The sequence below is a fragment of the Channa argus genome, chromosome 1, assembly GCF_033026475.1.
Source record: "Channa argus isolate prfri chromosome 1, Channa argus male v1.0, whole genome shotgun sequence".
Taxonomy (NCBI): domain Eukaryota; kingdom Metazoa; phylum Chordata; class Actinopteri; order Anabantiformes; family Channidae; genus Channa; species Channa argus.
In genome coordinates, this window is record NC_090197.1 from 40217639 (window position 1) to 40230847 (window position 13209).

General features: G+C 39.8%; 1 protein-coding gene across 5 annotated transcripts in view; it reads right to left on the minus strand.

Annotated features, from left to right (window-relative positions):
* Positions 1-2186, minus strand: part of zgc:171482 (zinc finger protein) — a 51821-nt gene extending 49635 nt beyond the window's left edge. The window contains exon 1 of one of the 5 annotated variants that reach the window (XM_067520117.1): positions 1647-2186. The gene's annotated coding sequence lies outside the window, so the exon portion shown is untranslated. The remainder of the gene's footprint in view (positions 1-1646) is intronic. The other 4 variants (XM_067520131.1, XM_067520141.1, XM_067520123.1 and 1 more) reach the window with 4 other exon arrangements.
* Between the last annotated feature and the right edge of the window lie 11023 nt (positions 2187-13209).

Here is a 13209-nt window from a genome sequence, read left to right on the forward strand (position 1 = left end):
ACCTGTCAATTAACTAATTTTTCTATTAATTGTTTTACTTTTTGCTGAATCCTCTAATTTAAAAATTTCAGTATTAGCTCTGAAGTTACCCACAATGCAGCACATGTAAGAATTTGTATGACAAAAGCTGTTACAATGTATGTCAATTACATTACGTTTCCTGATTCCCAAATCTTGCAAAACTAAAATGATACAGTAAAATAAAACATACGGAAATGTTCAATCTTTGAAATCACACCAAAGTGATACATGTCTGTCACAATTGGCCAAAACCCAATAGGATTTCATGTGTTAAGTTATAGTTTAAGTGACAAAGAAAATAAGCAAATCCTATAGTGTATTTTATATTCATGCTTTTGAAATATTTTGTAATTAATCAACTGTTTTATTGTTGACTCATCCTCCCAGCTGTAGTTTAATTTATTCACTAATTCCTGGCATTTTCTTGATCAAACAATTAATTATAACATTTCTGAAAGACTCATAGTAATTAAAATAAACAAGTCTTGCAACTCTAAAACAATGTATAAAGCATCTATTTGGTTTCCTTTCTCTGCCCCATCTGCTGCAGTGTCCTGAAGTACAGTAAAAGTCTGTGCAGATACAATTGAGCACAGTCCAGAACTGAAGATCTCTCACGTTGACTTTTGATCAATCAGTGTATGTACAGTGAACAGAGCATGACACCCCAGCTTGTGCAGTTGGGCTACATGTGAAAACTTTACAACTCATTGGAAATAAAAAAGACAGCATTGACTGCAGTAAGAAGCTTTGAGTTAATAAAATGTCCTTTTCTAAGGAAAATGGATGTGACAACAATAAATGTAAATATTCAGGAGTGATATTTGGGGGTAGCCTTTACTATGTGTTTGTGTGTGTGAGTGGGTCAGTCCTGGTGACAAGCAGGCGAGTGCTTTAAAGAAGCCATAAGCTGTTATTATCCTGCCACAGACGGTCAGCATGAGGCTGACTGGACATTCTTCCCAAAGTGACAAATACATGCAATGAGAGGACTCTCAATGAGATGGAAACAAGCCAGTGAAACTCAATGCAGCAAGTATCAGAGCTAATCCATAGTATATCTGACATGTGTCTCATTTTCATATTTCACAGAAAGTCAATATTAAAGGCGAGGCAGAGCTTGGATTTGTAAAACTGTTAAAAGTGTCAGAATCATGAGCAAAATCCCAGGATTTAAACTACTCAGTTCAGTGTGTGGCACATAGGCATTTTGAGGTGTGGAATGGATGAGCTGGGGATTGAACCACGAACTTGCTTTACCTCTTAATCCACAGCCACGGAGAGCACTATGCCAACTTTCATTGACATCTGGGAACCTCACTTTGGATACTGTGATGGCTATTTTCACAGTTTCTTTACATTTGGTAAACGAAACAGTTCATCCGTTAATTGAACAATTACAAGAAAAGTTTGCGTTTGCAAATGTCCCCAAAACACACTTTCCCAGCAGGAATTCTAATTAAATCCTGAGTGATTCAAGGTGTTTGAAACTTTTAATGTTCTACTTGAATCAAGCATGTGACTGTTGAGAATGTAAGACGCATGTGAAATACGCCTGACAATAATTCGTTTGTCGAGCAGTCCGCTGTCAGTATTTCCCCTCCAGTCCTGAGTCCATCACTCACCTTGCGCAGAGGCAGCGACTCCTCTCCACGAAACCGACAACCATCCGCCGATCCGCCAGTCTTAAATCCCTCAACGCGCCTGTGCCGTAAAATCCGTCAAAACTTAACGGGAGTCCTGTCCCTGCTAACGCCGCCGTCCAGTGCTATTTGTCCTTTCCCCTATTTTAATTCGCGCTGTTCCCTCCAGTGGCAAAAAGAAAAGAGAAGGAATAATAATAATAATAAAAAAAAAACTCCCTGCCGCTGCTCCCTGTCGTGATGCGTGTGTCCTCTAGCGACTCCTCTCCGCTCCGTAGCTGCGCGGAGGTAAGAAGAAGCAGCTCTGTTGATATCATCCACAACCACTGCGAGCAAAAGGCACCGCGGGGGGTGGGTGGTTGGGTTGGGGGGGAGACAGAGTAAGCTGTCCCGGTGTGGGGGGGTGAGCACCCTTTATGATGAATGAAAATCAGACAGAAATCGCTCTCGTGTGTGTGTGTGCGTGTGTGCGTGTGTGTGCGTGTGACTGAATGCTTGATTTGCAAAGTGAGTGAGTGGGGGACTGAGTAGGTTTCCACACAGAGCACCCACATGAACATCATCTTACATAAAAACGAGAAGAAAGACTGCGTCCACATTCCCTGTGAAGAATGGACCATTATTAGACACGTTTCCAGGCGCGAATAGCAGCCAAGTTAAGTGTTCATCAGGTTTTGCTTTGTGGTTTTACCAGGGTGTTAAAAATGTCGTTTTTTAGATGGAACAGAGACTTTACTACATGTAGCATGCTTTGACAAATGGTGCTACGCTTTAAGAGTTGCAAGTTGCAAACGCATAGCTTCTACTGTGAACAGGCCTATTGTTCAGCCATACTTCTGGTAAATGATGGTCAGTCAGTTACATTTTTAAAACATCTGACCCATTAATGATGAAAACAGCCATTACTTGCAGACCTTTATTTAGTTTACCAAAGTAAAATGAATACTTCTGCAGTAGTTCATGTTCATGACCTGAAAGCAAGATGCTGATTAGTCAGCAGATGAGCTACAATATGAGAGTGATTGTGGTGTATCGCTGTAGGTGACTCTAATGGCAGATCTGCTCCCACCATCACACTAACGCGAAAGCTGACAGATGCTACAAATCATTATCTTTGCAAAACCAAATTGCTGCAAATGAATCCATATTCCAGGAAGTATTGCTATGAAATTGGACTAAATAAACAGTTGCCTTTGAATCTCAATGAAACCAAGATGTTTCACAGGAATGAAACAGTCCAACTCAAAGAAACCTCTTGCTTGGTGCCAGAATGCTTTGCAGAGCCAACAATAACCACCCGTGATTTATCTAAAATGGCATTAATTCACTGTGGTCCACAAACACTTCCCAAAGCAATAATATGCAACAAATTTAGAGCTTAGCTGAAAAGAATGACATTGCTATGCCCCTTTATATCATTTTTTTTCTGTCTGATTATCCAGAGTCTTTTTGAAATGCCATATTTCCTCGCTAGTGTATGGATGTGTATTCATTCCGGGAGAATGGGCGCCTATTACACGCTTTCAAAGGCTGTGACAGCAGCCCTCAGTGAGGAAGCCAAACACTTCACAGCTCAAACAATGTGCCCAGGCAGACACACGCACACATATACATACATATACACACACGCACGCATGCATTTGTAGATACAAATACACACCAAAACACTGACACAATGCACACTGACGAGATGAAAGGGGCAATTTATCAAGCCACCAGCCAATGCAGACCTGAGGACGTATAGTGCCAGCACTGGTCTGGAGAAAGAGCGCAGGATGTTCCTGTTTGTGTGCGTGTGCAAGTGTGTGAGAGTTTCTGTAGTGTGAGTGTGGCTTTTCTTTTTTTCTTTTTGTTCTTTTTTTGCCTTGACAGTGAAGTCATTTCTCCTAACATAACATGCATGTTTGCCTTTGGGGGATTTTTCTCAAGTAAATACATCGCTTTTATTGCAGATGCTAGCTCACATGGTTGCTTGAGAAGAAAATTATAGTTCCTCTGATTGTCGGGGGCTTTGGGTTAAAAATGAGAGGGAGTGTTTGTGCGTTACTTCGCTGAAATGAATGGGGAGCACAAGAGAGGGAGGGAGATATGGTGCTGGGCTCTGTCCCATGTTATTTCTCATTAAACGGACAGATCGATGTTCATTGTCAGAGCTTTAAAGCATTTACAAGCCAAAATTAAACCACTGTTAGAGAGCTGCAGAGAAGGAACAGAACAGTGCTCAGAAATGGGATGTGTTTAAATAAAAAAGAACAGCACCAACATGTTTCCATTGCCTGTGTATACACTATTTTCTTGGAACATGTCACAGGATTTATGTACACAGCACAAGCGTGTTGTTGCAAGGACATTTGACACTGCACAGCTCTGGTCCGTTGTGGGACACTGTATTGTCATCTTTCAAAGGACAGAGAGAGAGAGATGGAGACACACTCAAAGAGTCAACATACTTATTTAGCCAATATTAGAATATGTAATATTCAAATTTTAAATAGGGACATGACATCAGTAGTTTGTATAACATTGTGGCGTGAATGTTTACCCTGTACACATGTTGACAAGTAACACATCTTGAGGATGCATCAAACATTTAGTAAAAGCTTTTTGTGATGCTTTCAGCACTTCCTTTAAATATAAACATTTGGCAATACGCTCCTAACATATTATGAATTATATTGGTAAAGTTAAATATAACATTATTATCGAAGTTAGCATTCAAAACTTGTACTCTAATTACTGGCAAAACCCTCATCTTCTCAATTTCAAATAAAGCTTTTGTTAGAAAAGTAAAGCCATGTAGAAACAGATACTTGAAGGGCAAAGAGAAATCAGCAGAGAATAAATTGATACGCCAGATTTTATTTCCACTCATCTGCTAACTCCCTAGCTGAGCGAGTGTCTATTTTTAGATGTGAATATGTGTGTGTTTATGTGAGAGGGAGATCATTTCAAATGTTTGCCCCCTGATTTTTTTATGTCGGCTTCGGTGCGGTGCATTTGTTGGGTTTTTGGCTGCTGGGATACTGGCCCGGTCTGCTTGATACTGCTCCAAGGTTCAGGGGCAGCCTGCTGGCACTGCTTGTTGGTGGCAAGCCTGAGTGGGGTGGGTTGCCCATTATGGCTGGTAAAAAAAATAACTAAGCCCAGCTCTAAGAATCATGGTCTCAAAAGTATTGACAAAAACGATATGCCTTTGTTTGTCTACCACAGGTCAGAGACACAGAAATAGCATCACAGTGACACAGAGAGGTACGTGCCTGCATATGTGGGGTGCATGTACATATAATGTGTTAAGGAAATAGGGACAAATACAGGTCCATGTTTTCTTCACCAAAGTGTTTATTGGCAGCAGGTGAGGGGTAATCCAGAAGTTGAGATTCGATTTCAGGAGCATCAGCAGCTATTATACTTACAGCTTAGATCACTTGCAAACAGCCGTATATAGAGAACAGCTGACACTGAGAGCATACAAGAGCTAAATCAAAATTATTGTGATGCTGTCACTATCTTTAAATCCAGAAGGGGAAGAAGAGTGAGGGTGGAGGTGTATTTCATATCTACATTGTCAGCTTCGACACAGTTTCTCCCTTATTATTAATGTCTTTGTCCCTTGTCCTCTGTATCTTACTAAAGATGCTCAGAAATAAAGAGCAGCATGTTTTTAGTTACAAAGATGGTTATAATTATACTGTATGTGTCAAACAAAATAGGGGAACTTTTGTATTCATAAACAACTCTCTCTATACAGGAAAATCTTTCATTTATTTCACCAGTCATTAGCTTTAAACATTTTCATTTTCTCATTACGGCAAATCAAGAAACTAATGACGTCTGTGACTCCGTGTGACCTCAAAATGGTGCGCTGCCAAAATGATTTATAACTAGGTGGCAGACAGATCTATGTCAGCACGACTGTGCAAGCGCGATACTTGTCATCAGATGTCTGGATTTGTATTTTTACACTAATAACCGTTGCAGGCTTACATGTCATTCTGTCATGAGATCGGTTATTGAGAACCAAATAATTTTGAGAGTTGTGAATGAATGTTGGTATTACTTGTTCTATGTAAAACCCTCATTATAATTCAGCCTTTTTATGTTTAATGGTAACATTAAGAAAATCTTCTTTATTTTACTTCTAAATCGATTTTTCATTTGTTTTACAAAATAGCATGCGCAGGTCACAACCACTGAAATTCACTGCTTTCTTCATTAGGGTGTAATCACTAGGATGCTGCTTTTGGAGAGCATAAACTGTTGTTGACCTCCAATTACTTTTAATTTACAGTATTCAGCTGCGCTGCAAATACTGTCTTTTTCTTTCTAACCCATCTACTCGTAATTTGCAGCTATGGCCATCTAGAGGAAAACTGAACACAGTGCAGTTTTCATCATTATGCTTTATACCAGTATCAGCTTGTGACTTCAAAAAAAAAAAAAGGGTCTACTTGGAATATACGTCTGTTGGTCCCAGCACCGCACAGAAGACACCAAGCAAAACTTTTTAACACAATGATCCCACAATGGTGGAACGAGCTACCAAACTCTGCACGCTCAGCTGACTCTCTCCCAATATTCAAAAAACTGCTGAAAACAGAACTCTTCCACATCTTCCTATGCACTTAAATCTCTTTAAAAAAATAAAAAATAAAAAATCCTTTCTGCTCTTTCTCGCATTTGCATCTCGTGAACTATGAACACTTTTCTGATAGGTCTTTGCTTTGATGTTTTCTCCTTGACTTAGATTTGTCTTAGATTTTAACGCCTTTGTTAATAATTTCAAAGCCCTTTTGAAGGTTTGCTGACCTCCAGATTGGGAACCATTGCTTTATAATGTTTGCTACAACAAGTAAATAATCCAGTTGAATACAACCTTGAGTATTTGTTGATAATTGCGATATACTGCAGAGATGGAGTTCAGTAAGAAATGAATCCTATCAAGTGAACATCTTTACGTAATTTGTGCAGAAAATACATCAATGTACAATATATTAAAGTACCTTTTAATACATGTAAATTATTTCTTAGTATCTAACTTTTTGGTTTAAAACAAAAATGGAGGTCTGGCTCACTTGTTGTAGGAAGCACAAGAAGACCCAAGATGGAGCTAGAGTGCTGCTCTTTCACTCTATACTTGTCTCTGGAGAAAAGAGGAAAGAGCTATGATAGGGCGTACGGAGGAGAGACATAGAGAGTTAAGTCAAATTCTCAGCTATGTTGTATGAGTCACAATCAGCTGAGTGCTTCCATTTGAACTAACATTAATTACATTAATGGGGGAATAGAGTTTACACACTGCAATTGAGTTTTCTTTACTGAAATCACTTTGAGTTGATTTACTGCATCGTTTCCACTTGGTTGCCCATAATTAGATCCAAATGACTCAGTCCTCATTAAAGATATTGTCCTGGGACTTAAACACTTCAGCTGAATTGCTGTGCATCTCTCTGTGTGTGTGTGTGTGTGTGTGTGTGTGTGTGTGTGTGTGTGTGTGTGTGTGTGTGTGTGTGTGTGTGTGTGTGTGTGTGTGTGTGTGTGTGTGTGAATTTAATAATGTTACAGTACATACATGTGAAGGGCAGTGTATCATCTTCTCAATGCTGGTTGCTCGTCATGCTTTTGCTGAGAGTTATTAATGTTTTCAGCCCTGCATACATATTACTTTGCTCTCTGGCCAACAGTGTATGACTCAAGATGGAGTTCTTCTGTGGCTCTCATTGAGATTCAGGATCTTCCTAATACCTTAAACCCCCCTCTCTTCCTCATTACATCCTGGCCTTCCACTCAGCATACCACAACCAAATTTTCCCCTAATTCCAGATATTTGGATCTGTTGACCATATTTAAGAATTAATGGTGTATGGATTTTCCACAAGCCACACATTGTGCAGATACCCACAGTGCACACACATTGTGTATTTGCATGGTATAGTGTGTACAAAGGCGTGTCTACAGACTTTGACTTTACACCTTAATCTCACCATCATCATTTCTAAACATGTTAAACTGCAAGCTTTACCTAACCCCTCTGAATTTCCATTCCCTGTGTACCCATGCTGCTCTGAACAATGACATGATCCTTAAATGGCTTTTTTTTTCTAAATCCCTAGAAATCCCCCAGCATGAAAGTAAAGCAGGGTAACCCTCTCCAGCAAGCCATTATTCTCTTTCTTCTAAACAAAAGGACACTCAGCTTTTTAGCCAGCAAGACTGAACTCAGTCCTGTGGCTGGAATGGAACTGTATTTTGCAAGGTCTCTGCATTGTCACAAACATGTGGGTGCATGTGCACGTGCAAGTGTGTGTGTGTGTGTGTGTGTGCATTGGGCAGGAGACCTGTGTTATCTAAGTTGAAACAATACAGTGGAAAACATCAATGAACCCAGCCAAAGTGTCACACATACTGTATGGTGTTGAACCTGTTTTCTTAAGAAAGTTCCAGAGCAACTGTTGAATTGAACTTTTAAACCACGGCACTGTAGAAATTAAATGGAGTCTGCGGGGTGTTGAACAATATTCATCCCATTATGGAGTCCAGCAATACGCAGCTAAATCAAGTATTTATTAAAACAGTCCTTCCAAACATCAAAAGGAGGCTCACAGATTGATTTGACTCTATGTGAACTCATTCGCCTTATGTAATGGTCCATTAAAAAAAAAAAAACAGCAGCGTCTAAACTGTCTGTTTGGCTGCAGTCAGTCAGTCAGTGTTCCAATATAGATTATTTCCAGGCAAATCAGCATAAAGGAATTACTATACAATGTTGCCAGTTTCTGTCATAAACAAATTATTTGGCTGTATGTGAACATAAACTTAAGTTTAAACATCTGCTGATAGGCAATAAGTAAAATAATGTAAAAAGCTAAAAAATTCCCACTACTGTACTGTGTGTGGATGACTAGGCTAACTTTTTACGGCAAAAAGAAAACATTTATTTTAATAACGCCATTGAACTCCTGTTGATTTAAGGAACTCTAGGAAAATTCAAGATATTTGACCTTAAGAAATGTGTTAGGGACAGATGCCAGTTTGTGAAACCCTGGAATTCACTTTCTAAAAGATGTGTTTTATACATGCAAATCTGACTTTATTTTTTATTTTTTTGCAAAGACCCTCTCTTCACTTTTCTCCTTTCATTACTTCTTAGAGATGTATAAACGTGAGAACATCACTTCCGCTTTGCTGTGCACATTGGGGTCTGCAGTGTGAACAGTACTTCTCACCTTGTTTCCAGAGGTTAGCCAAATGGCCAATTTGGCCTTACAGAGGAGAACATACTATTGCATGTTCAGAAGTACAGCTTAGGAAAAAGGAAGTGGTGTCTTGGTAAAGCCCTAAAACAGAATTTGAGGCCTATGCTAACCCCACTCTATGTTTACTTTGTGTGACATATGTGTATGTCTCCATTTGTTTGAGTGCAAAGATTGTTATCCTGCTAATTCACCATCCATTGTTTCCTACAGTTCACTCCTCTGGTTCTGGTGTGTTGGTCGACAGCTGTGCCAAGGCAGTTCTCTGATGTGAACTTGTGTATTTGGCCTTTGTTCAATAGGACTGGTGTCAGTAATTTATGTCTCTCAGTTGGACATGCAGTTAAACACCCTGGGAAAAATGTCAGATGATAGAGAGATCAGCTGTTCAAATCTTGTGAGTGTAATGTTTCAGTCATGTCTCTCAGGTGAGTGTGACTCTCCGGTGTTTAGGGGAAACGTCTGCCTTCCTAATAAAGTACTGCACATCCATCACAGCTGCTGATAATGCTCTATTTGCTTAATCGCACCTGGAAATCCATCATGCAGCTGACTGCTGACCACACCATAACATGAACACTCTCTGTTTGGCTTCTGCTGTGTGTCCTGTTGATTCACATCTGCCCCTCTGAGGCAGTGTTTTATGAATCACAGCCGAAAGCCTCATCTGTCTCCCCATGCTGAAGTTTCCTATGTCTATAGAACTGCTGCGGTGCAAGCTGTTGATTACATACCATATATACAACATTTTCATATTGTGTCTGTTATGCTTTTTTTTCCCTGTATGTGAATTCCGATGCATGCATCTGTGCTTGCAAGAGCACACGAAAATGTCATGTGTGTACCTCTCTGTGGGTATACTGCGTGTACATATAAGCAAAATGCTTTGTGTGTGTTCTGCTAATGAAAATGTGTTCCTTACAAACGTGGCATTTGGAACAAGAAACATTTTGGAACAAGATGTTTAGTGAGACAGAGACATGTGTCATCAGCCAGGGACTGGGTGGGGAAGAGATTTATGTGGTGCTGAGACTGACACAAGCCTTACTCATGTTACTAATGCTCTTGTAGGCTTGGAGATAAAGAATAATCATTAACACTTATAACCAAGAACCTCCCAACACACACATACAGTATCCATGCCAATTCATACTGTCCCCATGTGCATGCAGATATACAAATAAAGCCTTCACACACTCACACAGATAGGGCCACACACACAGAATCACTTTTTTCTTCACAAATCTATCTGTCTACACAACACTAACACATTCTAAATTATCAGACAGCGAGAGGGAGCATTACAATCTATTTTGTATTTGATTAATTTATGGGCTGCAGATGGACAGTTTAATTGTTACCAGTCCATAACATCATTTTGTACCATGTCCTGTGCCTGCAGACTTCCAGAGCCCAGGTGCTTTAGCTGTTCTGTTGTAGCATGTGTTGACTATCAAACTGGTTCGCCTCAGGCCTGCAGATCTTTGCAAGCTCCAGATGTGGTCTTGAGACCCGGATGATTAGATACATGATAGAGAGACTTGGCTAGTGTCTGCTCTAGAGACTCCGCTGAGTCAAAGGTGAAGGTCGGACAGGGTCATAAAACGTGCAGGTAATGTATGTGTGATTTAGAAAGACCAGGGTGTTATTACTTTTTTGATGATAAATTTCACTTTTTGTCTGTTCTTTCTGTTGTCTTGTCTTATATGAAAAGAAAATAGCACAGGCAGTTCCCAATGGTGTTCTTTACAATCATTCTGTTCTATGAAGAAATGTAAAATGTTTGAATTTGAATTAAAGTTTGAAATAAATTTTGTTTTTGCTGAGACGTTAGTATTTGGTTTTATATGGCAACATTACAAATTAACTAAATCCTTAAAACACCAAAGGCATTTTTATCTGAAGTTCTGAGTTCCGTTAATCCCTGCATTATATACGCTGTAACAAAGCCAGCAAGTCCCTGCAGAGCAGTGCCAACTAAAGCAAGGGTACTTTAAGAAACCTGAGTAAGATGTACTGCTGGCCTTTGTGATATGCAACCAGTGGACTGAGTGTTAACAGGAGGGACTGCAGGTTACAGTATGTTCTCCAAGTCTGAGGTAAAAAAATTAAATCCACAGTGGACAATGGACAAGTAAGGTCTAACATTTCACTTAGTCCTACATTCCTCTATTCATGTCGTTCATCAGTGTCTAATTGGTGTTTAGCTGCATCAGTACTGGTCTCTGTGTGAGAGATGGTGTGTGGACATAAGCTTTGATGTCTATCTTTGAGAGGACAGTTGTTGTTGCTTTTCTTGTACAGTTTTGGACCTTGCAATGCACTTAGGATTTCGCAAGCGTAAAAGTTCAAATGTTGCATACACATGGACATGCCCTAATTCACCCTTGTAATAATTAAAGGTGCTCAAAATCATCAGACATTTCACTGTCAGAGAGCCACGGACCAGCCATGTGTGTTGATGTTTGCCTGTGTGTGTCTTGGTAGGATGCACTGTAATTAGCCATTACCTGGCACTGACTCATAACCTTTTTTTGGCCAGCTGGATTCTCTAAGTTAATTTAATTTTAAGTGATTTTAGAGGAAATTAAAGGGAAAATAATGAACCAGACTAAACGTGCTTTGCTTGTGTGTTTGCATGTGTGTCAGACTAAACATGATTAAGAGTCAGAGAATGTAGATGTGGTTTATTTCAGATCTACAAGTAGCCATTCTGCAAACAAACATGAGGAAATATGCAATTAGAATAATGAGCACATGTGGCACAGTATCTGCACACCACTGACACCACCTAAGTGAACTGGTGATGGGCAAAATGTGTGTACATGCATGTGTTTATGTGTATCAGTAAGTGTGTGTGCAGGATTGTGGGTGGCAAGACACACTAAAGTCAAAATGTCAGCATGTGTTTGCACAGACTGTAATGATTCTGCCAGGCAACTCTCACACGAGGGCAGTACAGTGGTGACAGACACATACACACTATTGCCCCCTACCACATTCAGCACTCGCATAAGGATATTATTCTCCCTTTCTTATTTACTCGGGCCAGTAGCACTGCCATAGCAACCAGCAGTGTTTTGGAGAGCGCTTGTTTAGGGAATGTGTGTCAAGGGACAGATGAGAGAGCACGTGGGAGCCTCTCTGGTACTGAGAAGAGAGGAAGTCAAATGAGTTGGGTTGAGGGGGAAGCCAAAGGCCAGTAAGTATACAAGCAGATGACCAGCACTTTTTCATAGCACCTAACCTTTTATTTGCAGATCAAATGTTGTTGATTTATGACAAACAGATTAGTTGCCTGTTTAACATCTGTGCAATGCGTAATGTAGCAGCTTCAATGGCCTATTCTTACTCAGTATGCAAAAGATTTGTAGCCTACCGAGTTGCGTTTTTGTGCCGTCTGACAGCCGAGAGAACAGAAATGTATAATTCATTGGCAGCTCACCAGTGCCCCGCATGCATTAGTTAAAAGTTGGATTTTTGGGATTTGCACATGTGCGTGAGATGGTGTGCAGGTCAATGCGTGACCTGGTCCTCGCATCCAGGGCAGTTGTTGCTTTTCCCTTTATTGTTCCCTCACTGAGCTTGTGGCTGCTACTTTGAGCCTGGACCACAATGAACTTCAATGAAAAGGCTCACATCTACCATAAAATTCAAACCTTCATAGCATCTCATTACAACAAATCTAGAAACCACTAAAATCATGATTGGACAAACACAACGTCTATTGAAAAAATGTCAGAAATGCATTTTTCATACCATCTTACCATTACAATAATAAGAGCTCAGAAAAGTTGCTCTTTTATGCGGAACATCAAACCCTGGGAAAACCTTACAATTTCAAATATACTTTTAGGAATAAAACCAGAAGAGGGCAGCGATGTGCAGTATAAATATATATATATATATATATATATATATATATATATATATATATATATATATATATATATATATACACACACACACACACACACACACATTGCATCTGCGTACCTCCTCTGATAAAGTTTATATTGTACTTTTAGGATCTTATTTTGTGAACAGCACTTGTACATTGTGTTTGACGCTTAGTGAACCTGTCCACTTCAATCGGACACTTAACAACACAGGCTCTTCTGCTCCTAACCAGAATCAACTTTTTGTGTTCATTGCTGTTGAACAGACTGCAATGCTTGGTATGAGACAGAACTGATGTGTGGCTACTTCAGACTGTTACAGATTAGGAGTAACTAGATATCCTCAGATAGATGTGCAGTTAGCAGAAACACAGAGCTGATGCTGTCTGTAACTCA